Raw genomic sequence first — 26,213 nt, forward strand, 5'->3', positions numbered from 1 at the left:
TAGACATTCATTGATTTACTTACATATTTGGGGTTTCAGATAAGTAGGGTTGAGGTATGATTTAATATTTTTTTTCATACCTGGCTTAAGCTTCTCATAGGAAAATTGCTGTTTTGACCCCTCTACCCCAGAGAACAAAGAGGAAGTTTTTTTCCCCATTTAAAAATGTTCTAGCCTTCCTATTGGCTCTTTTTGGTGAGGTGACCACTCCCTTTCCTTTACCTGGAGGACTTTTTTAACCCATTACAGGTAAAGCACACAGAGAACAGCCACCAACAGGGACGTTATAGCTAACCGGCTGGCTTGGTGTCATTAAAAGGAAGCCACACCCTCTTCATTTATCAGACCTGCCATAGCTGACCCGCCACATTTCTCCAAACCATATCACAGTGCTCAAATCAATCCCCCACAGCTCCACCACAGACCCCTGACCTCACCATAGCCCCCAACCCCATCCCCCACAGCCCCCCATTCCCTGCCACAGCGCTCACACCTATTCACTGCAGCCCCATCACAGCTGCCTTGTTCCCTGCCATAGCTCTCAAACCCATCCCCAACGTGAGCCCCACTGACACCAGTGGGGATGGCACAGCTACGCCCTGCAGCAGGGGATGCTGGGCGGAGTCGGGGGAGCTCCAGCCTCCCCTGATGATGTTGGGGTGGTGGGGGCTGACTGCCATGGGGCCCTGAGGCTGATGGGGCTGAGGGTGTCTCTGGGAGGGGTAGGGTGAGGTCCTCGCTGCCATGGGGTTCCTTACAAAGAAGGGGGAAACATGGAGCTTTCTCTGTCCACTGCATCCCCCAAGCAGCAGAAGGGATTATACTTTCTCCTTCCCTCCCTGGTGAAGAGACCCTCAGTGCCCACCTGTCACTGTTTCATCTGTGGAGCCAGCTCTGCCCAGCAAGGATGTTGCTGACCCACCCTTCCCAGAAAAACAAAGGCAAAGGCTTTCCCCAAGTTTGATGAATGGGAGGAATGGGGGGCCAGTTGGTTGGGGGTGGGGGTGGGGCAGGTGACACTGGCTGTTTCTGCAGAGCACTTTGGGCTCTTCCCTGGGAAGTGCCTGTTGGTCTCTGGGGCCTGAGTCTCACACACGGTTTTGTTTCCTTGGGGTCTCCCAGGATCTGATTGAAAATCTCCCCATGGTGTCTGAGCCAAGCTCCATTGTGTCCAGTTCCATGGCCGCGGTTTACAATCTCAGGTACCAGGACCCTCCCATCCAGCTGCCCTAACCCTGGTGCTGATCGGGCCCAGAGCCGGGAGTCACAGATCCTTCTCCGGTTAAGTTACCCCCAGCTGTGGCTGTTTGCATCCCCCAGCAAAGGAGGCGGGAACGTCCCCTCTTTCCTGAATGGGCGGTTTATTTCACTCCAGTAACGCTAGAGTGGCCACAGGGAAGGGATCACCGCGAGGGGGGTGTCATATCCATGGCAATGCCAGTGCCACTTTAGTGCTACAAAGCGTAACAGAGGCTCCTCTCTCCTGCCAGCAAACTGAAGCCGCCGCTTGTCCTGGAGCTGGAATCTTGCCTCCTGCGGGCTCTTCTTTACAGAATCTTCACCATGGGCACTGGGAACGACACCACCCACTTTCAGGTAGGTCCTGATCCTACTTCTCTGTCCCAGGAGCAGGAGCAGGCTCTGGTCCCTGCTCCCTCGGTTTGATGGAGCTGCTGAGAATAGGGAAGGAGTGAGCAGAGCTGGGAACAGGCCCAGGACAGCAGGGTGCTCCTCTCCTCTGCACTGCTGCCCCCTACAGGGCAGCCGGAGCAGCAAACCAAAAAGAATAAAGAAAAAAAACCTGCGGGGGTGGCCGAAGCAGCGAATGCCACCCCTTGGAACCCGCAGCCCCAAGCACGAGAGGTGCTGATGCATTTCTTGATGTCCCCACCTTTTAAGCATAAGACCAATAGGTACTGGGATTCCAGAGTAACCCACATAAAGGGGCACCAGGTCCTGGGAGGGACAAAGTGAAAAAATGAGTCGGGGTGTGTGTGAACTGGGCAGGACATTACAGGTACTGCTGTTGTCCCAGGATCGGGGGGTGTGTGACTGGGGCAGGGTGTGGGAAGGAGACCCGTGCTCCAGGAGTGGGGAATAAAGGAAGTTGGGAAGGGGGTCTCGGAAGTGACCTCGCCACATGCCCTGCTCCTCAAATATTTTGGACTTCAGGATCCTCCCCCCGGGTGCAGTCTACCGGTACCTCCCTCTGACTGAGCTGGGCACTTCCTGAATGCTGCTCCAGCAGCAGCTGCTCTTCCTGCCCAATTGTTACTCAGTAGTACTGATCAGACACTGCCAGGTCCCGTTTTCAGTGGAAAAGTGCCAGCCCTACGCCAGCAGCAGTGAGCCTGAGCAAGGGGCTGGGGTGCCCAAGAGAAGACCACAGGCCATCATGTCTCCACACATTGGGGTTCACTGCCCAGGGCAGGTGGAAGGTCCAAGTCTCCCCACACCAACCCCGACTGACCCCCGTCCCTTGCTCCCCAACGGCTCTGCTGAGCCCCGAGCCGGACCACCGGCCAGGCAGCTCCTAAGGGCTGCAAGCAGTCGAAGGGCGGCCGCACACTGAGGAGATCACAGTGCTGCAGCCACCTCCCCCATGGCACCAGCTAGCAGAGCAGCTGCCTCACACGGCCCGGCTCCGCTCTCCCATCTCGGACGTAGTCCCCCAAATTTTCCATCTAACCCACCTCAGCCCCACCACCGGGCTAGTGACAGACGTTACTCTAACAGTGGTTAGGATTATCTGCTGCTGGTTTGGTAGAGATCGGGTGTGATAAAATTACCAAATGAGAAATTCATTCCTCATCAGTGCTAGTGACTCATGGACTCTTCATGTAAAAGCCATGAGAAATCTCTCCTGGTAGTTTGGTAGAGATCGGTTGGTAAAAAAAAGCACAAGTCCTTCCTGTGTAGGGCTAGTGACAAAATTTGAAACCATTAGTATTCTCCTCTGCGTCTTTGGTAGAGACTGGCTCATGAAAATAACTAAAGTGAGACCATTGTTCCTGACCAGTGCAAGTGACAGACGTCTCACGGAATGTTACTCTAAAAGTCTATAGGGTAATCTGCCTCTGGTTTGGTAGAGTTCGGGTTTGAAAAAATTGCCAAACGAGAAATTAATTCCTCACCACTGCTAGTGACTAAGTACTCCTGGATTCTTCGTGTACAAGCCGTGAGAAATCTCTCCTTGTGGTTTGGTAGCGACCGCTTTGTGAAAATTACCAAACTGAGAACTGCGACAATGAGTGCTGTGGCAGACTTATTGGAGACACACTCCGTCAGACTTTGAAATTAATTCCTGATCAAGGCTAGAGACAAATTTCTCATGGCATGATCCTCCGAAAGAATTTCAGTTTCCCTCGTGGTGACTCTCGGTAGAGAGCAGATCCCCGAAAGGGAGAGAAAGAGAGAGAAGCCAGAAAATTTTAGGGCAGGAAATAAGCCAAAGGGCGAATTTTGAAATCAACTTCACTGGAGCCATGATTTCACATAGAGGGGTTAGTTCTCATCATCCCTTCGCTGTCTGAATAACGGAACATTTAGCCTTGGTAATGAAAGCATGAAAAAAGACCCATGTAATTCCATGATGAGGGAAATTGCCAGGAAACATACAGGAATGATTTTTAAAGAAAGATGCCTGACCGACAAAAACAAAAAATTACTTTTCAGAAGGTTAATGCGCTTTCAGAGAAAAACGTCTTTCAGTTTTCATCTTTCTCACAAACAAATCTGCTCAAAGCCAATAGCAGTGCATCCAAATGGTAATAAAAGGAACATTCCTAGCACAGCTCACCAGTGAATTTCTCTTTGAGCTCATGAACAGATCTCTTCCAAACCATGAGCAGTGCAGCCTCACGGCTTCAGAACCGTGATTCCATAAGACATTTGTCCCTACCTCAGATCAGGAAGAACATTCTCTTTTTCATCTTTCTCACTAACAAATCACTGTGAAACGTAAAGAACTAAATCGCAACAGCTTTTAGATTCTGTTTTCTTGAGACTTTTATCACTAGCAGAGCTCACGAATGAATTGCTTTTTTTTTCGCTTTGTCATGAATAGAACGCTTCCAAATCAGAAGCAGTGCTTACTAGTAGCTTTTCAAGCATGATTCCTTGAGAAATTTATCCCTAGTACAGATCAGGAATGAATTTTTCATTATTCGTCTTTCTCACAAACAGATCTCTTCAAATCCATTTGCAGTGCATCCTAATGTTTTTAAAAGGCAGATACCGAGAGAAGATTATCTCTAGCACAGCTCAATTTGAACAGATCTCTTCCAAACCATTAGCTATGCAGCCTAATGGCTTTTAAAGCATGAGTGCTGGAGAAATTTCTCCCTGGCACAGATCAGAAATAACAAACTACTCTTTTGTCTTTTTCATCAACCCGTCTCTTCGTAAACACTACCAGCGTATCTTACAGGTTTCTAGACGAGGGTTCCTTGAGAAATTTGTCAGTAGCAAAAATCAGGAATAAATTTCTCATCTCTCCTAGTTCTCTTGAACAGATCTCTTCCAAACCATTAGCAGTGCATCCTCACGGCTTTTGAATCGTTATTCCTTGAGATATTTGTCCCTACCTCAGATCAGGAACAAAGCTGCTTTTTCGTCTTTGTCACAAAGAGATCTCTTCCGAACTTGGAGAAGTAAGTCATAATTGCTTTTAAATGATGTTTTCTTAAGACAATTATTACTAGCAGAGCTCACAAATGAGTCGCTCATTTGTCCACTTTGTCATGAACAGATAATTTCCAAACCATTAGCAGCTCAGCCTAATGGCTTCTGAAGCATTCATTATTCCTTGTGAAGGTTATCCTTAGTACAGCTCAGGAACAAAATTCTCTGTTTTGTTTTACTAACAAACCCATCCCTTACAAACCATTAGCAGTGCATCCAAATGGTGTTTGCGGTATGTTTCCTTGATAAATTTGTCACTAGCATAGATCAGGAATTAATTTCTAATTTTTTATCTGTCTCGCAAACAAAGCTCTTCAAACCCATTAGCCGTGCAGCTGATTGGTTTTTCAAAGGAAGATTCTCAGAGAAGTTTCTCCCTAGCACAGCTCACCAATGAATTGCTCATTTTTTTCATGAACAGATCCCTTCCAATCAGGAGCAGTGCCTACTAGTGGCTTTTCAAGCATGAGTCCTTGAGTAATTTGTCAGTAGCACAGCTCTGCAATGAATTTCTCATTTTTCTTCTGTCTCACAAGCAGAGCTATTCAAATCCATTAGCAGGGCAGCTAATGTTTTAAAGGAAGAGACCTAAAGAAGATTATCTCTAGCATAGCTCAATAAAGAATTTCTCTTTTGATCTCTTGAACTGATCTCTTTCAAACCATTAGCATTGCACTCTAATGGCTAAGCCTTAGAAGCATGATTCCTTGAGCACAGATCAGGAAGGAATTTCTCATTTTTCATCTTTCTCACAAAGAGATCTCTTCAAAGCCATTAGCACGGTATCATAATGTAGTTAAAAGGAAGATTCCTAGAGAAGTGTATCCTTAGCACAGCTCACCAATGAATTTCTCTTTTGATCTCATGAACAGATCTCTTTCAGACCATTAGCTTTGCAGCTTAATGGCTTTTAAAGCATGATTCTGTGACCCAGCGATTCCTGAAACCCCAAATACACAGTCCCTCGGATTCCCACAGGGACCTCTCTGCTCATTCACTTGTCACCCATGGCTGCAATGTCTGATGGGGGAATGAAGAGGGTTTTTTTTTGCCAATGTGATATCTACATGTGGCCATGATTTCACTTACCTAGCAATGTAGATTGTTTAGCCCATTTCTGGACAGAAGTGTTACATCTGCTGCTGGCCAGCCCTGAGATGTAGGTCCTTCATCCACACAAGGACATGGTATACCAAGGTCAATCCAGCAGCTCCCATCCAGTCTTCACCTCCACAGTAGACGGCGAGCTCTAACTTGACCAGAGAAAGACAGGGTGGTGTTCTTCAGAGGAGTCTGCTGGAGCTCTTGTATCTCCTGCTTCATCTCACACCTCGACACGAGAAAAGTTTTCCAAAGATACCTCTAACACGGTGTAGACTCACCCCTGCAGCACCTCCTGCTGGTTTCTTCCAGGAATTAGCTCTCCAGCCTCCAGAACACCCCCTGCAGACCGGTGTCCCACTACCGTTTGGCCCCCATGTCCCTCCCAGGACCCGGTGCCCCTTTATCTGGGGCACTCTGCAACCCCAGTACCTATTACTCTTATGCTTAAATGGTGGGGATATCTAGCAATGCGTCAGCACCTCTCTTCATCAGTGAAGCGCCAGTCATGGGAAAGAAACAGGTTAAAAATCACCATCATTTTTTCCCACTAGACAGACATCGAAAAGGTAAAAGGCCTTCAGCCACTTATTTCCTTATACCTCTGACAGGGGTGAAATTCAGTCCTGTGCAGACAGCCAGGGCTAGGTCTGTACATGTGTCACAGAGTGTCGGGGAGGCAGGGTCCTGCACCCCTCTTCCTGGGATTCACTATTACTTTCAGCCAGCGAGTAAAACGGAAGGTTTATTGGACAATAGGAACACAGTCTACAGCAGAGCTTGTAGGCACAACCAGGACCCCTCAATCAAAGTCTTCTTGGGGTTCAGGAAGCTTAGAGTACCCCCCAGCCAAAAATTGAAACTAAAAATCCTTCCAGCCGCTTTCTCTCCGCTCCCCTCTGCTCCTCCTCTTGTTTCCTCAGTCTCCCAGGCAGAAGGTGTGCTTTCTCCCCACCCCCACTCCTGGCTCAGGTTACAGCTCAGGTAAATTCCTTTGCTTCCCCAATGTAACTCCCCGGCAACATTCCCAGCTCAAATCGGCCCCGCTCCCTGCTCCGTCACAGCATCACAGCGGGTTTAAGTGGCACTTCACTGCACAGGTGCTGTGAGACTTCAGTGGCATAGTTTTCATCCTGTATTGGAACAGCCAGCTGGAATCCTGTGAGATACAGAGCCGAAGGAGCGGTTTGGGCCACAACGTTCACTTCAGAGGCTGAGCTTCTGCAGACTTTTGATATGTTCCCATCTGAGGATGATAGTTTTGGCCAGCCCCAGTTCAGAGCTTTCAGTCGCTTCAACCAGTGATTCTCTGGTACAGTTGATCTAAAGTAGCCGAACTTTTCAGGCCTTTCCCCCATCTCCGACCCCCCCACCTCACATTGCCCTCTAATAGCCCAGTCCCTTCTCTTGATCCCTGCTAAGCTCAAATACAGGATGAGTGAAGTCTAGGAAGCGCTGCACTTCTTGAGGACTTCAAACTTTGTCCCATTTATGACTGACTTCCACCTTATTTGGATCAATCGTAGGACCCCAAAAACTCTGTGGAGAGTTGGCTAGAGGTACGCTTTTCCAATTCTGTGTTGAGACCATGCTGCCGAAACCTGTGTGCTGCTCTGGGTTTGCCAAAAAGAGAAGTATGTCACCTGAATAGATAACACTATCCCAAATACACTTCATCAGTGTTGTCCATAGTGTGTTTTGAAATCTGTCTTCCATTTGTCCCTTGCCCAAATGACTGTTAGCTTGGAAATCCTAATTCTGGTCCCAACAACACATAAAAACAGGGAAAAGCAACTTTCAACCAAGGTAGTAGGTCAATAAGGCAGTCATAGTCCCAGTCCGGCGCTGGGACTTATGGGGTAATGGTGCTGCACTCTGATTGGCAGAGGGCCTTGGGAGGAGTTCTTAGTGGGGTCATATGGCCCACTTCCGAATGGGTCACCCTCCCCAGAACTTGCCGTGATTGGTCACAATTGCCTCTTGGGGTGGGCCTATCGGGGCAAAACCCATCTTAATTGGTAGAGGGCAGTGGGAGGTGTTCTTAGAGGGGTCACATGACCCACTGCCAGATGGGTGACCCCCCACACACTCCAGAAATCACTCTGATGGATCAAATCTCTCGGGTGGTCCTTTTGGGCTGAAACCCATCTTGGCTGGTAGAGGGTGTCATTCACCCTACACGCCTACCACATTGAAAAGAATTATAATGCCTGGATATCAGGAGCCAATGTTAAATCTCTGGACGACATGCACCTCCTAATACAATTGGAGCAGTTCTTAGAGGGTATTCCTGAGGAAATAAAAAGGTACATCCTAGATGGAAAGCCCAAAATGGTAACTGAGGCGGGGGAGATTGGAGCCAGATGGGTGGAAGTGGCAGAAAAGAAAAGAGCTACTATCAAGGGGAGCGAATACCACAGGGGGCACACCGACAATAAACCCTATCACTAAGACCCCACCTACAAGCCAGGGAAAGCCGCCGACTCCCTAGTCTCTCACCTCACCAATCTCCAGTAACCCACCTCGGCCCAGTGACCAGTCAGCTGGGCGATGCTTCAAGTGTAATGAACTGGGACATATAAAGGCCAACTGCCCCAAGAACCCCAACCGAGTGCAGTTCATTACACCACCATCACACCAAAGATCCCCAGGCCCAGATGTCTCTCAAATACCCTCGGAGTGAAGGGAAATTTTGAGAGTGGGCGGAAAGAAGGTTATCACGTGGAGAGACATGGGGGCACAAGTGTCAGCTATCCATCAATCCTTTGTGGACCCCAAATTCATCAACCCAAAGGCCCAAGTGACAATTTACCCCTTCATGTCACAAGCTGTAGACTTGCCCACAGCTGAACTGCCTGTCCAGTACAAAGGCTGGTCAGGAATGTGGACATTTGCAGTCTATGACAAATATCCCAACCCCATGCTACTGGGGGAAGACTTGGCCAACCAGGTAAAGTGGGCCAAGAGGGTGGGAATGGTTACATGCAGCCAAGCCAGGTAAGCCTCCAGACCCATCCCTGTTCCTGATCCGTCCACAGAGGCCCCGTCTGTGTTAGCAGAGACTCAGACAGAGGTAGTGGACCCGGATCCCCTGCCTACGACTGCAACAGCCACAGTACCTCCAGTCCCAGACCCGGACCTGGAAATGCAACCAACACCAGAACCATTGCCAGCACTGACGCCAGCGCTTGCAAACGCATCTTCAACCCCAACACCAGAGGGCGCCAGCGAGCCTGAACTGGCAGAAGCAGCAGACAACCATACCCAAGAGGCTCAGCCAGAGCCTGAAATACCACCTGGTGCACCAGTGGAGAGTGGTTCACCAGCAACGAAAACAACCCCATCACCTACATCGCTTCCAGAAGGACCAAGCCCAAGTCCACAGTCTAAGGAAGAACTGGTGTTTCCAGCCTCCAGGAAACAGTTCCAGACTGAGCAGGAAGCAGATGACAGCCTTCAGAAAGCTTGGGCGGCGGCACGGAGCACTCCACCACCTCTCAGCTCTTCTAACCGATCCTGGTTTGTTATAGAACAAGGACTTTTATATAAGGAGACTCTTTCTGCTGGACACCGGGAAGACTGGCATCCACAAAAACAGTTGGGTGGTTCCAACTAAATACCGGGGGAAGCTCTTAAGCTTAGCCCATGATCATCCCAGTGGCAATGCTGGGGTGAACAGAACCAAAGACCGGTTGGGGAAGTCCTTCCACTGGGAGGGGATGGGCAAGGATGTTGCCAAGTATGTCCGGTCTTGTGAGGTATGGCAAAGAGTGGGAAAGCCCCAAGACCAGGTCAAGGCCCCTCTCCAACCACTCCCCATAATTGAGGTCCCATTTCAGCGAGTAGCTGTGGATATTCTGGGTCCTTTCCCAAAAAAGACCCCCAGAGGAAAGCAGTACATACTGACTTTCGTGGACTTTGCTACCCGATGGCCAGAAGCAGCAGCTCTAGGCAACACCAGGGCTAAAACTGTATGCCAGGCCCTAACAGACATTTTTGCCAGGGTAGGTTGGCCCTCCGACATCCTTACGGATTCAGGGACTAATTTCCTGGCCGGGACCATGAAAGAAGTGTGGGAGACTCATGGGGTGAATCACTTGGTTGCCACCCCGTACCACCATCAAACCAATGGCCTGGTGGAAAGGTTTAATGGAACTTTGGGGGCCATGATACGTAAATCCGTGAATGAACACTCCAATGACTGGGACCCAGTGTTTCAGCAGTTGCTCTTTGCCTACAGGGCTGTACCACATCCCAGTTTAGGGTTTTCACCATTTGAGCTTGTGTATGGCCACAAGGTTAAAGGGCCATTACAGTTGGTGAAGCAGCAATGGAAGGGGTTTACATCCTCTCCAGGAACTAACATTTTGGACTTTGTAAGCAACCTACAAAACACCCTCCGACACTCTTTAGCCCTTGCTAAAGAAAACCTAAAGGATGCTCAAAAAGAGCAAAAGACCTGGTATGATAGATATACCAGAGAGCGTTCCTTCAAGGTAGGAGACTAGGTTATGGTCTTAAAGGCACAACAGGCCCATATGATGGAAGCATCATGGGAAGGGCCATTCATGGTCCAAGACTGCCTGGGAGCTGTTAACTACCTCATAGCATTTCCCAATTCTTCCCTAAAGCCCAGAGTGTACCACGTTAATTCTCTTCATCCCTTTTATTCCAGAGACTTACAGGTTTGTCAGTTTACAGCCCAGGGAGGAGATGACGCTGAGTGGCCTGACGGTGTCTACTATGAAGGGAAAAGTGACGGTGGCGTGGAAGAGGTGAACCTCTCCACAACCCGGGAACGTCTGCAGCGGCAACAGATCAAGGAGTTGATGCACTCTCCCGTGAAAGTTTCCCAAAATCAACTGGTTAAAAATTGTCCTTACAATGTGAAGAATCTTGTAGTTGTACATAATTAGTAGCATATGTAAGGGTGCATGTGTTTATTGATCTGTTTATTCTAGAGTTCTAGGGAAAAATCACTGCCAGTGTGGTTCCACACTCTCAGCGATTTGGGGGGAGTGTCATAAACAGATAAGTAAGAGTTAATAGAACAGAAGTACTTCATATCTCTTTTGCCTGTAAAGAGTTAACAAGATCAGTGAGCCTGGCTGTTACGTGACCAGAGGACCAATTAGGGGACAGGATACTTTCAAATCTTGAGGGAAGGAAGTTTTTGTGTGTGCTGTTAGATTTTGGTTGTTGTTCTCTCTGGGTTCTGAGAGTGACCAGACATGCAATCAGGTTTCTCTCCAATCTCCCTGATACAGGTTCTTACAGATTCAAAATAGTAAGTACTAGGTGATAAGGCAAGTTAGGCTTATGTTTGTTTTCTTTATTTGCAAATGTGTATTTGGCTGGAAGGGGTTCAAATGTGTATTTTGCTGAAAGGATTTTAATTTGTACTTGTATACTTAGGCTGGGAGGATATTCCCAGTGTCTATAGCTGAAAGACCCTGTACCTATTCCATTTTAAATTTACAAAGATAATTTTTACTGTTTTTCTCTCTTTAATTAAAAGTTTCTTGTTTAAGAACCTGATTTTTTTTTATTCTGGTGAGACCCCAGGGAACTGGGTCTGGATTCACCAGGGCACTGGTGGGGAGAAAGGAGGGAAGGGGGAGAGAAAGGTTTAATTTCTCTCTGTGTTAGGATTACTGTCTCTCTCAGCGAGAGTCTGGGAGGGGGAGAGAGAAGGAGAGGGGAAGATGCATTTTCCTCTCTGTTTAAGATTCAAGGAGTTTGAATCACAGTGATCTTCCAGGGTAACCCAGGGAGGGGAAGCCTGGGAGAGGCAATGGTGGGAGAAAGGGTTTACTTTCCTTGTGGTAAGATCCAGAGGGTCTGGGTCTTGGGGTTCCCCGGGCAAGGTCTTGGAGGGACCAGAGTGTACCAGGCACTGGAATTCCTGGTTGGTGGAAGCGCTACAGGTTCTAAGCTGATAATCAAGCTTAGAGGAATTCATGCTGGTACCCCATCTTTTGGATGCTAAGGTTCAGAGTGGGGAATTATACCATGACAAAGGGCAGAAAGCAAAGGTGCCCCTGGGGAAAAGGCTCTAGGCTGGGACCCAGGCCATTTCCCAGATCTACATCCAGGATTGTGTGACCAGGGCCACAGCCCGTCTTCTACATCTCAGTTCCCACCTGCCGGGGGTGAGGATCCTTCCCTGCCCCAGGGTGTTAGGGAGGAGTTTCATTCCTGGCTGGGAAGGGTTCAGATACCAGGTCGGTGGATTGGGCCCCAGGTGGGGGATGGTCAGACATTCACTGCCTCAGGGGTGAGACAGGCCATGGGAAGGTCTGAACAGTGATGACGGGGGGCGGGGGGAAGGGCTCCATGTCGGGCCAGCCCTCCCAGGCTGCCATGGCTCTTGAGCATAATCCCTGGTTCTGCAGATGTTCTCATTTCTGGGCCAGCCTGATTTTCCGAGCCTGGCCTCTAGGCATGGGGGCAGGAGCAGTATCTGGCCTGGCCCCAGCTCCAGGGGTTGGGGTAGGGCATGGTGTTGAGAGTGAGGTGCTCGACCTTGGTTTCTCTCAGTGCTGTGGTCTCTATGGCCGCTCTCCCCCGGCGCTCCCTGCTCCAGGCACAGTGAGACAGAGCAGTACCTGTGGTAGGGTGTGGGAGCTTGTGGTCATGCGAATATGGGGGCCTTTGGGCAGTAGTGCCTTGGGGTGAGAGGAAGGGGACACCTTTCCCCAAGGGATCCTCCTGTCCTTCACGTGATGCCATGGACAGTAGCTCTGGTGAATGGGGCACTTGAGCAGCCTCTGCTGACTAACTTCTCCAATTCTCCCAGAGCTGGTGGTGGCTGGGATAACATGATACCAGAGCACTAGGAACCGGCCTGAGGCCCTGAGGGGTATGAAAGGCTCACAGAGATGGCTAGGGAAGTTTGCAGCCCCTAGTATGAGCAATGGCAGCATGTCACGCTGATGTGATGCCTGTTAGAAAAATAGCCTTACTGGAGAGCTGGGTCTGCCCTGCTTTGAGCTGCTCAAGGGACAAGCTGGCACCCACCAATGGCACCTGCCTAGCTTCATCCTCCCCTTGCTCCCTGGTCAGCGCATGGGGATGGGATGAGAGTGATTTCCAATGGCCTGGAGGTGAAAGGCCTTGGGGGGGTCCGTCCCGGGGGGTCCCTCCTCAATTGATCCTCCTTTGGTTACCTCATCTGGATTCCCCCTGGATGGACTATGTGAGCACCAGCCCAGTCTGGCTGACATGGAGCTGGGGGTCGTGTTTGGCCAGAAGCGCCGCTTGGAGGAAAGTTCTTCTTTGGTCTTCTGAAGACCTAAAACCTACAGCACCAGAGCAATTGTCCAGAACCAAGCTCCAAATCCCTCTAGTGGCTCACAAGATGGATAAGAGTCCTGGGGCAGCCAGTCTTTGGCGCCCCATGGACCAAGGAGCTCCCTTCAGTAAGGTTGCAGGCACTGAGGCCTCAAATAGCTCTTTCTGGAGCAGGATTCACCGCAGGTGTCATGAGATGCTGGAAATGTGTCTGCGCACTCTGAAACCCAACTCATACAGACAACAAAGGACACTCTACTGCTCCCAGCAGCAATAGCCCCTGCAGCTCACCTGCTAGAGATCAGGGGTCTTGTAGATCTGGCTCATTCCCACGCCTCACCTCACTGACATTCCCATGAGCCTCACATACTCTGCTGGAAACGAGTAGCAGCCTCTTGCCCTGTATCCATAACACACTCGCTGCAAGGGGAGCCAGCTCCACACCTGAGCACCGGTGCAATGCACCCGTGGAGAGTCCTTACCTCCCCCATCCTGGCCGTGTTCCTATAGCCCAGGCGCTCGGTGTCCTGGAGCCCGTCCAGACACCACAGCTCTCTTGCCTCTCTGATGTTCAGCCCTGGGGGAGAAGGACACACCCTGTTGGGACGTTTGGCATTCTGGTTTCAGTGCCTGTTTCCTTCTGGTCCCATTGCTGGGTACACACTGGCCGGGGTCCTCGTGGCATCCATGGACCAATGGACTTGCAGGGTCCCCATCAGGTGGTTTAGTACCAGACGGGGGATTTGTTTCAGTCATCGCAGTAATCATGGGACCCTTACGGCCACTGTGCTCTGGGAGTGGGTGCCTGTTGTTGGTGGCATTGAATACTGAGAGCCCCCCACACCCACTGAAGTCAGGCCCAACTGGTGACATCCTACAAGCTTTGTGTCCTTCCCCTGTAGTTCCTGTTCCAACTCCTGCCCTCATGATGGGCTCTTTCTCTCCACATGTCTCAATAGCTCTGTTCCTGTCCCCTCACTAGCTAGCTGCCCCATCAGAGGGCTGATTTCCCTGGGCTGGGGGACAGAGCTGGGCCCTGAGATAAAGCAGCCAATTTCCCTGGCACTTTCATACTCACCTCCCTAATTCAGAGAGAGGGGGAAGAGAAAGAGTCACCATGTAAGCTGGGGTCGGTCTCAGAGGAGGGTCTTCTTTCTGTAGGGTCCCATTACCCAGCAGAGGACGTCTCAAAGGTGGGGCCTTGTTTCTATTGGGGTTCTTCTGCCCCGCTACAGTGGGTCTAAACAGAGAGGCCTTAGTTCTATAGGCGTCCCAATGGCCAGCTGGAGCTAATCTCCGAAAGGCTTGTTTCCACGGGGTCCCATTGTCCAGCTGGGTTTCTTTCCCCTCTTCTGCAGCAGGAGCCTGTACAGCCCATATATCCCGCCCCTGGCTTGCTGGCTGATGTTGTTGGATGGGTGAGATACATAGACACTAAGCTGCAGCACAAAGTCACCTGCCTTGGGGAAGTCGCAGGAGCTCTGGTGGCAGAAAGAGGAAACTGGAATCCATCAACATTCTCCCTTCAGCTCTCCAGCTCCCCTGGGCCAGAGCTCTGCTCCCACCCCTCTGTAGGCGGCGCTGAGGCAGAGGAGCGAGACTCCTCTTTCTCTTTGCCCCCAAGGGAGCTTGGAGCAAAGGGACCAGGAAAAGGGCCCTTGTCATAAACAGATAGTTAAGTGTTAATGTCTCTTTTACCTGTAAAGGGTTAAGAAGCCCAGTAAACCTGGCTGACACCTGACCAGAGGACCAATAAGAGGACAAGATACTTTCAAATCTTGGTGGAGGGAAGTCTTTGTTTGTGCTCTTTGTTTTGTTCGTTGTTCGCTTTTGGGACTAAGAGGGACCAGACGTACATTCAGGCTCTCCAAATCTTTCTGAATCAGTCTCTCATGTTTCAAACTTGTAAGTAATTAGCCAGGCAAGGCGTGTCAGTCTTATTTTTGTTTCCTCAACTTGTAAATGTTTCTTTTTGCTGGAAGGATTTTACCTCTGTCTGCTGTGACTTTGAACCTAAGGCTGGAGGGGTCGCCCTCTGGTCTATAGGAATCTGATTACCCTGTAAAGCATTTTCCATCCTGATTTTACAGAGATAATTTTTACCTTTTCTTTCTTTAATTAAAAGCTCTCTTTTTAAGAACCTGATTGATTTCTCCTTGTTATAAGATCCAAGGGGATTGGATCTGGACTCACCAGGGATTGGTGGGGGGAAAGGAGGAGGTGGTTAATTCTGTGTTCTCCAGGGAATTGGTGAAGTCCCTCAAGGCAACCCGAGGGGGGGGGAAGTTTTGGGGGAAACAGAGAGTGCCCCAGACACTGAAATTCTGGGTGATGGCAGTGTTACCAGATCTAAGCTAGTAATTAAGCTTAGAGTGTCCATGCAGGTCCCCACATCTGTACCCTAAAGTTCAGAGTGGGGAAAAAACACCTTGACAGCCCTCGATGAGCACTCGCTGCCTAACTGGTCCAGAATAACAAGAGCCCCAAGGCCAGGCACAAATCTGCCGGCCAGTGGCCTATGGAATGCAGTCCCTTACTGACCCAGGGGGTACCAAATAGCCAGGGAATGAGGAACTTGACTCAAGCCCTGACTCTGCAGGATGCTGGGGTCAAAGGTCACTTACGTCAAATCCAGGCAGGGAGGTGGCGAATTTGAGCAGGGCAGCACTGCTCTGTATGGCCCTGGCTCTCTCCTGGGTCTTTTGGGAGAGGAGCCTGAAATGGATGTGCTGCGGGAGAAGGAGGCAGGAGAGGGTCAGCGGGCAGGCATACATGCTCTACAAACGAGCCTCTTCCCCTCCCCATGAGGCTGAGACTTTGTGCTCAGGGTGGAAGAATAGCTGATTTGAAAAGGGGGTTCATGACACTGCCCACGTCTTGCTGGGCACAAGCTCATTGTCTCTCCAGGCTGGGACAATGTTCAGTCTTGGGGATGGTCTATTTGCTCTGAATCCCTGATCCATGAACAGCATGTCAGGATCAAGGCACACGCCCTTGACCCCCAAGCCCCAGCTGCAAAGACCTTGGTAGCATGGATGGAACAGCCGTGAGGACAATCCCTCCAGGAACTCCAGTGTCCCAGAGAGAGAGAAGAGCTGTTCCCTGAGGCTCCTCCTGTATCTCAGGGTCTCCCTAGAAAGGAGCCAATTACTTTTCTCAGGGGCCCATATTGTGCATCTCACAGGGGTTTCGGTCTCTCAGTCCCCAACCAGGCCTGTTTTTCACTGTTAGTGCTTAATGCAACCTTGCAGAGCTCTGGCTGACAGTCCCCGCTCCTTCCCCCTGCACTGACAGCTCCGGGAAAGCGTGGCTGGCTGGGTCCAAGCTGGAGGGAAGGATAGCTCAGTGGTTTGAGCATTGGCCTGCTAAACCCAGGGTTGTGAGTACAGCCCTTGAGGGGGCCACTTAGGGAACTGGGGTAAAAAATCTGTCTGGGGATTGGTCCTGCTTTGAGCAGGGGATTGGACTAGATGACCTTCTGAGTTCCCTTCTAACCCTGATATTCTATGATTCTATGAATGGAAATATGGCTCATCTAGTCTCTCCTTTGCAGCCCTCCCACGGAGCAAAGGGGAAAGTCCACCCTAGACCATCCCATTCTATTCATCTCCAAGAGGTGCTGCAGCTTGTCCAAGGTGGGGGGTCTCTGTCAGCAGGCCCCTTAGCATGGTGTTCAGGCTCTGTAAATAGCTCTTGCACAGAGCCTGCAAGCAGAGGGAGCACCCATCAGTCATGGGACATGGGGCTACGTCAGTCAGGGGACAATTAGGCGGGTTCTCCAGGAGCCCTGGCAAGACTCAAAAGGCACATCCTGGCCTCTCCCATTGACATCACTGCAGGGACACTTAGCAAGAGTTCATGGCCGGATGCCTGCTGGCCTCTTCAATCCTTGCTCTTAGCAGTTCTCTGTGCAGGGCCTGGCACCCAGCAGACTACGGAACAGCCAAACTGTAATGAGTGGGAGGTAGGATCCTCAGGAGAGTCCAGGCAGCAGATCAGAGAATGAGGAGAGGAGGAAAGTCTGGGATCAGCCACGGAGGGGTAACGCAATCCCCCCTGGAGGGAAGGGGCCCTCCCTGCCAGGGTCGGCTCCAGGCACCAGCCAAGCAAGCTTGTGCTTGGGGCTGCGGGTTCCAAGGGGTGGCATTCGCTGCTTCGGCCACCCCCGCAGGTTTTTTTTCTTTATTCTTTTTGGTTTGCTGCTCCGGCTGCCCTGTAGGGGGCAGCAGTGCAGAGGAGAGGAGCACCCTGCTGTCCTGGGCCTGTTCCCAGCTCTGCTCACTCCTTCCCTATTCTCAGCAGCTCCATCAAACCGAGGGAGCAGGGACCAGAGCCTGCTCCTGCTCCTGGGACAGAGAAGTAGGATCAGGACCTACCTGAAAGTGGGTGGTGTCGTTCCCAGTGCCCATGGTGAAGATTCTGTAAAGAAGAGCCCGCAGGAGGCAAGATTCCAGCTCCAGGACAAGCGGCGGCTTCAGTTTGCTGGCAGGAGAGAGGAGCCTCTGTTACGCTTTGTAGCACTAAAGTGGCACTGGCATTGCCATGGATATGACACCCCCCTCGCGGTGATCCCTTCCCTGTGGCCACTCTAGCGTTACTGGAGTGAAATAAACCGCCCATTCAGGAAAGAGGGGACGTTCCCGCCTCCTTTGCTGGGGGATGCAAACAGCCACAGCTGGGGGTAACTTAACCGGAGAAGGATCTGTGACTCCCGGCTCTGGGCCCGATCAGCACCAGGGTTAGGGCAGCTGGATGGGAGGGTCCTGGTACCTGAGATTGTAAACCGCGGCCATGGAACTGGACACAATGGAGCTTGGCTCAGACACCATGGGGAGATTTTCAATCAGATCCTGGGAGACCCCAAGGAAACAAAACCATGTGTGAGACTCAGGCCCCAGAGACCCACAGGTACTTCCCAGGGAAGAGCCCAAAGTGCTCTGCAGAAACAGCCAGTGTCATCCGCCCCATCCCCACCCCCAACCAACTGGCCCCCCATTCCTCCCATTCATCAAACTTGGGGAAGGCCTTTGCCTTTGTTTTTCTGGGAAGGGTGGGTCAGCAACATCCTTGCTGGGCAGAGCTGGCTCCACAGATGAAACAGTGACATTTAAAGGGGGGGGTCTTCTGTCTGCCACAGTGGACGCAGCTGGATGTGAGCTTTTCACCAAGAAGGAAATCACTGGCTTCACTGTTTGCTCTATCTCCTCCTTGTTGTATCTGTTCTCCCAAGTGCCCCAGATTTACACTAATTTCAAGAGGAAGTCTACCCAGGGGTGTCATACTATCTTTTCGCTTTGGTGATGCTGGGGAACTCGCTATATGGAATAAGTGTGCTTACAAAGAACCCAGAAACAGGGCAAGCTGAAGGCAACTACATCATTCATCATCCCCCCTGGCTGATTGGCAGCTTGGGGGTTCTGTCTCTTGATGTGATGATCTCCTTCCAGTTCCTTGGCTATCAGAAGAGACGACCTCACACTTCTGATGAGAGAGAGGCCTTGCTTGGCAAGCAAGATGAACCCCTTGACAGCTGACGAAGGAACTGTCCCCAAGCAAGAATGGGATACTGGACTTCAAACTAGGGCACAGCAAGTTGCCATCAGGTTTTAGACCTGTTTTCTGTTAACAGGAGTTGCCCAAAGAGGATGTAAGCCAGTGTGTGGCATGATGCTTCCTGCAGAAAGTGCTTGGCCACCTGGCAGAGGACTTCCCTGATAGATCTCACCTGCTTGTAGTGATGACTCAAAAGGGATGAAGTACTGTGACATTTGTGTACCTGTATCATAGTCACTGCGTTAATTGGAGCAGAGAAGCCCATCCATCAAACTTCCTTCCCCCTCTCCCATCCAATTCCTCGCTCCCCTCCCTCCGGGCTTACAATCCCCCCACTGCCAGCTCCCGATCAGTGTCACAGTTATCTCCTTCCCTGCTCTCCAGCCCTCAGCCCCAGGAACCCCTGTCCTCTGCTTCCCCATCTGGCCCCACCTACTTTTCCTCCCATGTCTGGCTCCCTCACCTTAGGGGCTGGGCATGGGGTCCCACTCACCGCAATGCTCTCCACGAGGGCCGCTTTTGAAAAGTGGGGCTCCAGAGTGTCTCACCTGATTCTGTGCCAAAAAACACAGACTCGGGACAGCTTGGAGGAAGTGGAGCTGTTTGGCCCTGTCCTCCACCAAGTAGGAGTGGGGTGGGGGCAGAGAGGGAGAGCCTGTTACATAGGGACCTCCCTACCCAACCCAAACCAGCTCCAGGGCTCAGAACCTCCATGGGGTTGGACAGGGAAAGCCTCCCCGTTCCCGAAACCAGTGTTGCCCTGCACAGACAGGGGTTGTAACTTGGACAGTGTCTACAGGGAGCGGACACCTTGGCCTGTATGGGACAAACACCCTCACTTTGGGGTGCCAGATACCAGAGGAGATGTGTCCCCCCATTGGGGGTGAGGGATTCCCTGGTACAAGACCTCCCCCCTCCCCTGCCGCCTGGGTGGGGATAGAACAAGAGGCAGGACAGACTCGGTAGCAGTGCAGCTGGGGGATTTTTGAACCTCCTCTCTGCCCTGGAGCTGCTGCTCTATGACCCTGATAGTGGCTTGTTCAGGTGACACATCCTCTTCCTCCTCCACCCACTCCAGGTGGGCACTGAGGGTCTCTTCACCAGGGAGGGAAGGAGAAAGTATAATCCCTTCTGCTGCTTGGGAGATGCAGTGGACAGAGAAAGCTCCATGTTTCCCCCTTCTTTGTAAGGAACCCCATGGCAGCGAGGACCTCACCCTACCCCTCCCACAGAGACCCTCAGCCCCATCAGCCTCAGGGCCCCATGGCAGTCAGCCCCCACCACCCCAACATCATCAGGGGAGGCTGGAGCTCCCCCTACTCCGCCCAGCATCCCCTGCTGCAGGGCATAGCTGTGCCATCCCCACTGGTGTCAGTGGGGCTCCCGTTGGGGATGGGTTTGAGAGCTATGGCAGGGAACAAGGCAGCTGTGATGGGGCTGCGGTGGATAGGTTTGAGCGCTGTGGCAGGGAATGGGGGGCTGTGGGGGATGGGGTTGGGGGCTATGGCGAGGTCAGGGGTCTGTGGTGGAGCTGTGGGGGATTGATTTGAGCACCGTGATATGGTTTGGAGAAATGTGGCGGGTCAGCTATGGCAGGTGTGATAAATGAAGAGGGTGTGGCTTCCTTTTAACGACACCAAGCCAGCCGGTTAGCTATAACGTCCCTGATGGTGGCTGTTCTCTATGTGCTTTACCTGTAATGGGTTAAAAAAATCCTCTAGGTAAAGGAAAGGGAGTGGTCACTCACCAAAAAGAGCCAATAGGAAGGCTAGAACATTTTTAAATGGGGAAAAAAACTTCCTCTTTGTTCTCTGGGGTAGAGGGGTCAAAACAGCAATTTTCCTATGAGAAGCTTAAGCCAGGTATGAAAAAAAATATTAAATCATACCTCAACCCTACTTATCTGAAACCCCAAATATGTAAGTAAATCAATGAATGTCTAGGAAGATGCAACTAGGGTTATTTCTTTTATTCCTCTTGGCTTGTGGACTCCTCTCTGCTAACCCCAAATGCTTTTGTTTTGCTTGTGTAAGCAGACTCAGGATGAGCGCTACCCTGACATCTGATGGTGAATTGTAGGGAGTGTGGAAAGAATTCCAAGAATTTTAAAGAGCGTGGAAAGATTTGCATTGGCATCCACCACCCACTTAGCATAAACCCACAGCAGACTGGGATGGTTATTTTAACAGCTCTGGGATCCCCAATTTCTTTGTTATTGGGGCAGGGGAAAAAAAAGTTTGTCACCCTGATTGTGTGAATGAGGAGCTGTGGGACTGCTTTGTGACAGAGATGACTCAACCTCAGTTGGGTGGTACTTGCTAAACATGGGACATGGGTTCCAAAACCCTATAGACTCATAGATTCTAGGATGAGAAAAGGTCAATGTGATTATCTAGTTTGATCCTCTGCACAAAACAGGCCACAGAACCCTACCCATCCACTTTTATAACAAACCTCTAACCTACATCTGAGTTACTGAAATCTTCAAATTGTGGTGTGAAGATCTCAAGCTACAGAGAATCTGCCAACAAGTGACCCCTGCCCCACGCTTCAGAGGAAGGTGAAAAACCTCCAGGGCCTTTGCTAATCTGCCCTGGAGGAAAATTCCTTCCTGACCCCAAATATGGCAATCAACTAAACCCTGAGCATGTGGGCAAGACTCACCAGCCAGCACTCAGAAAAGAATTCTCTGCAGTAACTCAGATTCCATCCCATCACCGACCACTTGGCATACTTATCTGCTGATAATCAAAGATCAATTACCAAAATTAGGCTATCCCATCATACCATCCCTTCCATAAATTTATCAAGCTTAATCTTAAAGCCAGATATGTCTTTTGCCCCCACTACTCCCCTTGGAAGGCTGTTCCAAAACTTCACTCCTCTAATGGTTAGAAACCTTTGTCTAATTTCAAGTCTAAACTTCCTAGTGTCCAATTTATACCCATTTGTTCTTGTGTCTACATTGATACTAAACTTAAATAATTCCTCTCCCTCCCTAATATTAATCCCTCTGATATATTTATAAAGAGCAAGCATATCCCCCCTCAGCCTTCTTTTGGCTAGACTAAACAAGCCAAGCTCTTTGAGCGTCCTTTCATGTGACAGGTTTTTCATTGCTCGGATCATCCTAGTAGCCCGTCTCTGAACCTGTTCCAGTTTGGTTTTATCCTTCTTAAAGATGGGAGACCAGAACTGCACACAGTATTCCAGGTGGGGTCTCACCAGTGCCTTATATAACGGTACTAACTCCTCCTTATCTTTGCTGGAAATACCTCGCCTGATGCATCCTAAAACCGCATTAGCTTTTTTAACAGCCATATCACATTGGCGGCTCATAGTCATCCTGTCATCTACCAATACCCCAAGGTCCTTCTCCTCCTCTGTTGTTTCCAACTGATATGTCCCTAATGTATATCTAAAGTTCTTATTATTAATCCCTAAGTGCATGACCTTGCACTTTTCACTATTAAATTTCATCCTGTTACTATTACTCCAGTTTACAAGGTCATCCAGGTCTTCCTGTATGATATCCCGGTCCTTCTCCGTGTTAGCAATACCTCCCAGCTTGGTGTCATCCGCAAACTTTATTAGCACATTCCCGCTTTTTGTGCCAAGGTCAGTAATGAAAAGTTTAAATAAGATTGGTCCCAAAATCGATCGTTGAGGAACTCCACTAGTAACCTCCTTCCGTCCTGACAGTTCACCCTTCAGTAAAACCCGTTGTAGTCACCCCTTTAACCAGTTCCTTATCCACCTTTCAATTTTCATATTGATCCCCATCTTTTCCAATTTGACTAATAATTCCACATGTGGAACCATGTCAAATGCCTTACTGAAATCAAGGTAAATTAGGTCTGCCGCATTTCCTTTGTCTAAATAATCTGTCACCTTCTCAAAGAAGGAGATCAGGTTGGTTTGGCACGATCTACCTTTAGTAAAAACATGTTGTAATTTGTCCCAATTACCATTGACCTCAATGTCCTTAACTACTTTCTCCTTCAAAAATTTTTCCAAGACCTTACATACTACAGATGTCAAACTAACAGGCCTATAGTTACTCGGATCATTCTTTCTCCCTTTCTTAAAGATAGGAACTACATTAGCAATTCTCCAGTCGTACGGTACAACCCCTGAGTTTATCGATTCATTAAAAATTCTCGCTAACGGGCTTGCAATTTCATGCGCCAGTTCCTTTAATATTCTCCGATGAAGATTGTCTGGGCCCTCCTATTTTGTCCCATTAAGCTGTTCAAGTATGGCTTCTACCTCAGATGTGGTAATATCGACCTCCATATCCTCATTCCCGTTTGTCATCCTTCCATTGCCCCTAAGCTCCTCATTAGCCTTATTAAAGACTGAGGCAAAGTACTTATTTAGATATTGGGCCATGCCTAGGTTATCCTTAACCTCCTTTCCATCCTCAGTGTTTAGCAGTCCCACTTCTTCTTTCTTTGTTTTCTTCTTATTTATATGGCTATAGAACCTTTTACAACTGGTTTTAATTCCCTTTGCAAGGTTCAACTCTACTTGGCTTTTAGCCTTTCTCACTTTATCCCTACATGTTCTGACCTCACTAAGGTAGCTTTCCTTGCCAATCCCACCCTTCTTCCACTCCTGGTAGGCTTTCTGCTTTTTCTTAATCACCTCTCTGAGATGCTTGCTCATCCAGCTTGGCCTACAACTCCTGCCTATGTTTTTTTCCCCCTTTCTTGGGATGCAGGCTTCTGATAGTTTCTGCAGCTGCGACTTAAAGTAATTCCAGGCCTCCTCTGCATTTAGATCCACAAGTTCTTCAGTCCAATCCACTTCCCTAACTAATTTCCTTAATTCTTTAAAGTTAGCCCTTGAAATAAAAAACCCTAGTCCCAGATCTATTTTTGTTTATCCTTCCATCTAGTTTGAACTGAATTAGCTCATGATCACTCGAACCAAGGTTGTCCCCTACAACCATTTCTTCCATGAGGTCCTCACTACTCACCAAAACCAAATCTAAAATGGCATCCCCTCTTGTCGGTTCTTCAACTACTTGGTGAAGGAATCCATCAGCTATCACATCCAGAAAAATCTGAGCCCTATTATTCATGCTAGCACTTGTCCTCCAGTCTATATCTGGGAAGTTAAAGTCTCCCATGATCACACATTTCCCATTAGTGTTTACTTCATTACAAACATTAAAGAGGTCTCTATCCATCTCCAAATCAGATCCCGGTGGTCTGTAGCACACCCCAAGCGCTATCTCAGGGGAGGCTCTAGTAGCTTTCTTTCCCAGTGTGATTTTTGCCCAGACAGACTCTGTCTTGTCCATTCCATCACTTCTTATTTCTTTACAGTTAACCTCCTCATTGATGTACAATGCTACTCCACCACCTTTGCCTTTATTTCTGTCTTTCCTAAACAGCACATAACCTTCAATACCCGTACTCCAGTCATGACTACTATTCCACCATGTTTCTGTTATCCTTATAATATCCGGTTTCACTTCCTGCACCAGTAGCTCTAGTTCCTCCATTTTGTTCCCTAGGCTCCTCGCATTAGTGTACAGACATCTTAATTTTTGCCGTTTGGCTTCACTGACATTCTTTACCCTGTTAGGCACAGACATTCTACCACCAGCATCATCTGTTAGTCTGCTATCTACACTACCCTTCCTCTTTATGCCAATTCTTCTGTCCACGGCTGTATCCCCTCTTACTTTGTTTACTTCCCTCTCAAGGTTAAATTCCGGCGTGGAGATCTCCTGAACATCTCCCCAACCATCTCCCCCAAATTTCTAGTTTAAAGCTCTCTTAATCAGGTCGGCGAGCCTCCATCCTAGAAGTCTATTTCCCTCCTTACTCAGGTGAAGTCCATCCCGAGAGAACAGTCTTCTGTCTGTAAATGCTTCCCAATGGCCATACATCCCAAAGCCCTCCTTATAGCACCACTGCCTAAGCCATCTGTTGATCGCCATAATCTTGTCACACCTTTGTCGCCCTTCTCTAGGAACCGGCAGAATCCCACTGAATGGAGAGAGGTTGGAGTGTGTGTACTTGATGGTATGGGCCCCTTTTGAGGGCCTGGAACACCAATTGCACAACTTCCTCTCTTCACTGTTAAAGAGTAGAGCTAATTTTGATTCCATTAGGAGTCCCTCTGGAGACTGCTGAGCTGAATTTATGTTGAGCCAATGGTGCACCAACACCAGGGCTCCCCTACTAAAAGCTGAAATCACTGAAGGGGCTGACCTGAGGTCACTGAATGCTGTGTTAACCTGTGGGGGAGCATTGAGACCTCCTGTTAAGCGGCTGGCAGAGCAGAGCAGTTTGCAGTGTGTTGGAGCAGCCCATGGAACAGTGAGCAGAGTGAAGTGGTTTGCAGAGACAGCTAGAGGAGTGGCACAGCTGGTGTGGTGGAGCGGGTCGTGGTGAAGGCTGCAGCAGAACTTCACTGAGAGGTGGAGCAGTTGGCCCTGGCCCACGTAAGGTGCTCCTTAACACCCTGTGTGGACTCCCCCCCCCGCCCTTTCCACCCAGGCTGGGGGGGTAAAACTCTGCAGATAAACTCTTGAATTCTGGGGTGGCACTGACCAGAGACTTTTGGGTTGTTGGACTTTGGGGTAATTGGACTTAAGACCCTAAAGGGGAAAGGACAAATGTACTTGGAGGTGGGTTTTGTTTATGGTTTGTGTTATAATCCTGTTTGTGGTGTTTCTCCAATGGGATGCCGCATTGTTTCCTTCCTTTATTAAAAGGATTTTGCTACACTCAGACTCCGTGCTTGCGAGAGGGGAAGTATTGCCTCCTAGAGGCACCCAGGAGGGTGTGGTATGGGGTCCTTGGGTGGGGGCTCGAGCCGGTTATGCATGGTGTTATTAAAATGGAACCCCTGGATACTGAACCCAGCCCTTGTTGCTGCCAACTCAGAGGGGCAGAAGGGTTACACTTGTAACCTTTAAGCAGGACCTAAGAAGGTTATTCTTGATGTTTAATTTTGTAAGTGGGATTTTTAAATCTAGTAAAACCCTAAGATCCAGATGTATTTTCTTTTTAATAAAATGTACAAATTTTAAGAACAGGATTGGATTTTTGGTGTGTCAAGAGATTTGTGCGTGTTTTTTAGTTAGCTGATGGCAACAGCTGATTTCTTTGTTTTCCTTTCTCAGCTCTTCCCCAGGAGAGGGGAGTGAAAGGGCTTGAGAGTACCCCACAGGAAGGAATGCCCTTGTTGTACCTTCCATGTTTTCAAGGGGTTTTGCATTTGGGTGAAAGCAGCGTCTACCTATCCCAAGATCAGACAAAAACTGCAACCTTAGGCATTTAATACCAGCCTGGACTGGCAAGTATTCATTTTTAGAATCCTTGTGGGGCCCCTCTTTCTGCACTTGAAGTGCCAGAGTGGAGAATCAGCTTTCACACACACACACACACACACACACACACACACACACACACACACACACACACACACACACACACACACACACACACACACCTGCCTAGTGTCCCGAGAGCCTCCCTTGAGTGCTCCTGTAGCAGCCGCCAGCCAGCGTGGGTGGGAAAAGGGACAAGGAAGCACTGCTGCCTGAAGCTGGGACAGGGGAC

At 49.6% G+C, this 26,213-nt stretch overlaps 1 pseudogene; it reads left to right on the forward strand.

The window, feature by feature from the left end:
• The first annotated feature begins 17,953 nt into the window (after positions 1-17,953).
• Positions 17,954-18,611, forward strand: LOC115642141 (annotated as a pseudogene).
• The last annotated feature ends 7,602 nt before the right edge of the window (positions 18,612-26,213 follow it).

Source organism: Gopherus evgoodei, unplaced genomic scaffold (genome assembly GCF_007399415.2).
Source record: "Gopherus evgoodei ecotype Sinaloan lineage unplaced genomic scaffold, rGopEvg1_v1.p scaffold_38_arrow_ctg1, whole genome shotgun sequence".
NCBI classification, from domain to species: domain Eukaryota; kingdom Metazoa; phylum Chordata; order Testudines; family Testudinidae; genus Gopherus; species Gopherus evgoodei.